A 3,252-nucleotide genomic window follows, 5' to 3' on the forward strand; every position below is an offset into this window, starting at 1 on the left:
CTACACAAAGATCCTGCAAAAAGGCAAGAGAGGGAAACTACAAGAAGCATACATTCATAATTGATTCAAGGATTAGAATAAATCAAATACACAAGTATAACAATACACCATTGAGACACATGCATATAGAAGAACCTCAAATGCTTTATTAATGGAAGAAGTAAAGTTCAGGAAGTGTTACAACCATAAAAGGCCCAATCCAGCAACACCTCCCAGCAGAAAGAAATCTCCTCTTCACCTCCTTCAAAGCAATCACCCAATAGCTCTAAACTCAAACCAACAGCACTTCCTTACATTCACAAAATTCCAGCCTCCCTAGACCTCATGAGACAGCTATATATATAGGAGTTTTGGAGAAAGGATGAGTCAGCTTGAGAGCTGACTAGTGTCCTCTCCCACTTCAGTTATTCTTCAGTCCTTGAGTCCACTTGGAGATCCTTGCTTCCACTTGGAGATTAAGAACCTCTTACTCATCACTAGGCGAATTCCTTGATCCAAGTGTCACTTTGGAAGCTTCCCGGGCACTGACACATTGAGGAATGAGACTTCCACATGTCAAAACTCGCTCAGCGCAGGTAGCCTTTGTTGGATTTGACATTCAACGCAGGTACAGAGTGGAGCACTTGACATTCAACGTAGATGCTCAATGGAGCAGTTGACATGATCCAGAATTTGCTTGTTTTTGAGTGTTTTCAGGTGGAGAACTGATATTTAGTGTTGTGGTTTGCTGACCTTGTTCCTCTAGGGGTAGGAACAACATGTTTAGGGACTTTGGATCCCTTAGATTATGGACATTTCCTGCTTCATGCTGTAAGGCACAAAAATGTCTATAACAGTTGCCCCCTAAAGTGTGAGGTCGTTTATCGGGTGAAATGCTTTATCAGGAGGATCCGAAGTTCATTCAATCGCTGAGAGGTGACCTGTAATAAAATACAATACAATACATTATTTTTCATTCTGCTTTCATGATCTAGCTGAGGCGGGCATTCCCATGCTCAGCTTTATAAATTCATTTTGGTACATAGAACAGACGATCGTCTGATGGTAGACTAATAATTCTTTGTTGAAATTATCATCCTTTGAGTAGGATGATCATCTGCTGCAATGATGTACATGTCAAATGTCTTTATATTTCCTGAATATATATCGTAGCCCGGATGGATGGAACTAGATCCGGGGTCTTCAAACTCGTTCGATCTTCACTCTAAGTACAAGTCGATCCATGTGAGAATTGCGCTGAAGTTGAACATGGAAAGACATCGCTTGATTACCGGTCAATGATGTAAACCGTTAACAAGCGCGAGAGCAATCACTGATAATGATAATGACCCTCAAGGTACTGCAGTACAATTCACGTGATGTGAATAAAGGACTTGGCATCGAACACCACGCAAAATCTTCTGGTCGAAGGTCATTGATGTATACCTGTCGCCGGAAGTGAGAAACTTGCCATTGAGGCATGCAAGCTTCAAAGTACTGAAGGGGTTGTTCCTAGATCAACTTCTTGGATAATGAGCTGAAGTCGACAAGAAGTGATCTGTCAAAGGAGGGCCTTAATGAATCCCACATCAGTGACACGGAACAGAGCTAATGATTTTAGTGGAGGTGAAAACAATCTGTGACATATGATTCAGGGTGGCGGTCATGAATGGATGAAGGATAATGTATGGTAGTGAATGGGACACGGTTGACTCTTTCTGAACGACATCTCTTGAACATATAACGACACTGATGCGATGGATCGGTAGCATTACCCCAAATGTGGATGGTTTGGCGAAGACCATGGTGATGAGACCGGTGAATGAAACAACCCAACCCGATGTGGTACGGAGGAAAAGTGTCATGTTCAAGAGCGACTTGCTACCATTAAAGCTTTGAGGTTCTCCCAATTTTTCCCCAGTCATTTCTGACCAGTACCTCTTTATTTTTGTCAAGCTTGAGGAGGATAACATATGCTTGTTCTATAACCTGCCCTTCGGGCAGGCCCATCACTATGTTTTAACGAGCCTAGTGATAGGGAAACTCATTCTCGTCTAAAGACAAGTTTGTCGCTATTTAATCATTTTAACGAGTCTAACGACAAGGAAAACTCGGTCCTTTTCATTTTTAGAGAGTCTGAAAAGGTACAAAAAATTAACTCCAAAATTCCTTTTTCGTCATCTAATCCCTTAAGTCCGAAAAAGTATAAAACAATACAGAAGGGATGAGTTTTCGGTACTTTTAACGAGCCGAACAAAACAAGCGCTCGATCTTTTTGTGCAATAATCCCTCAGGTCCAAAAAGATTAAAATCTAGAGGAGGGATAGCTCTTCCGGTCACTTTAACGAGCTGGAAGGCCAAAACTCGGCAAACTTTTCATATTTTACGAGTCAGATGAAAAGAGCTTAAAGAAGACTCGTCTTTTGAGGAACGAGTGATGAACAGGGATAGCAGCAGATTCCAGGTACAGGTTGGAATTTTCCAATCACGGCAGTGTCACAAGGGTGGCTAGGTGAAATCACTCTTCGCAGCTGTTCCTCAAAATGGGTAAACAATCATATGGAGGTGAACGATCGGCCAAATGACGGTGGAGGTGACAGGTGCAAACACGACCAAGGCTTTTATGGCTGATAAATTTACGATCACAATGGTTATTTACCGGTTCATTTTTTTTGGATGAGCTTGAACTCTAAGGGAAAGCCTGCTCACAATCTTATGTTTATTTTTTAACGAGCATGAACTATGTGCTAAAACTGCTCGGATCTTGCGTTTATTTTTTAACGAGCATGAACTATGTGATAAAACTGCTCGAATAATACCAGTCATAAGATAAGAATGTCTCCTGTGAGATAGCTATTTTTTATGGAGCTTTATCTCACGAAGCTATGCTCCATATCCTTTCTTTATGCAAGTTCGGAAACGGCTAATCCTACGAGTTTAAAGGGTTAGACCTACAGGTTTAAAGGGAGGACCTAAAAATTTAAAAAAATAAATAGTCGTCCCTTGCTTGCACTCCAAAAGGTTGCATGCCCCCAGGTATAAAGTATAATTTCAAGGCTGCCCCTACTTATCCGCCAAAACATTTGTTTTAACGGGTGAGGCTTACCTCTTTCTGGTTACCCAAAGATTGTTTTGTTAACTTCTTCAAACGAAAACATTTCTTCGGCGATGTCTACCTAAATAGACAACGGTGAGTGAAACGCAGATTATTCCACTCACATAACCTTGACAAAAGAATCTAGAACAACCCTCTCTCCTCTTCGGATGGGGTAC

The sequence above is a fragment of the Pinus tabuliformis genome, chromosome X (genome assembly GCF_031772625.1).
Source record: "Pinus tabuliformis cultivar Carrire ecotype Pingquan chromosome X, CPIR1, whole genome shotgun sequence".
Classification (NCBI taxonomy): domain Eukaryota; kingdom Viridiplantae; phylum Streptophyta; class Pinopsida; order Pinales; family Pinaceae; genus Pinus; species Pinus tabuliformis.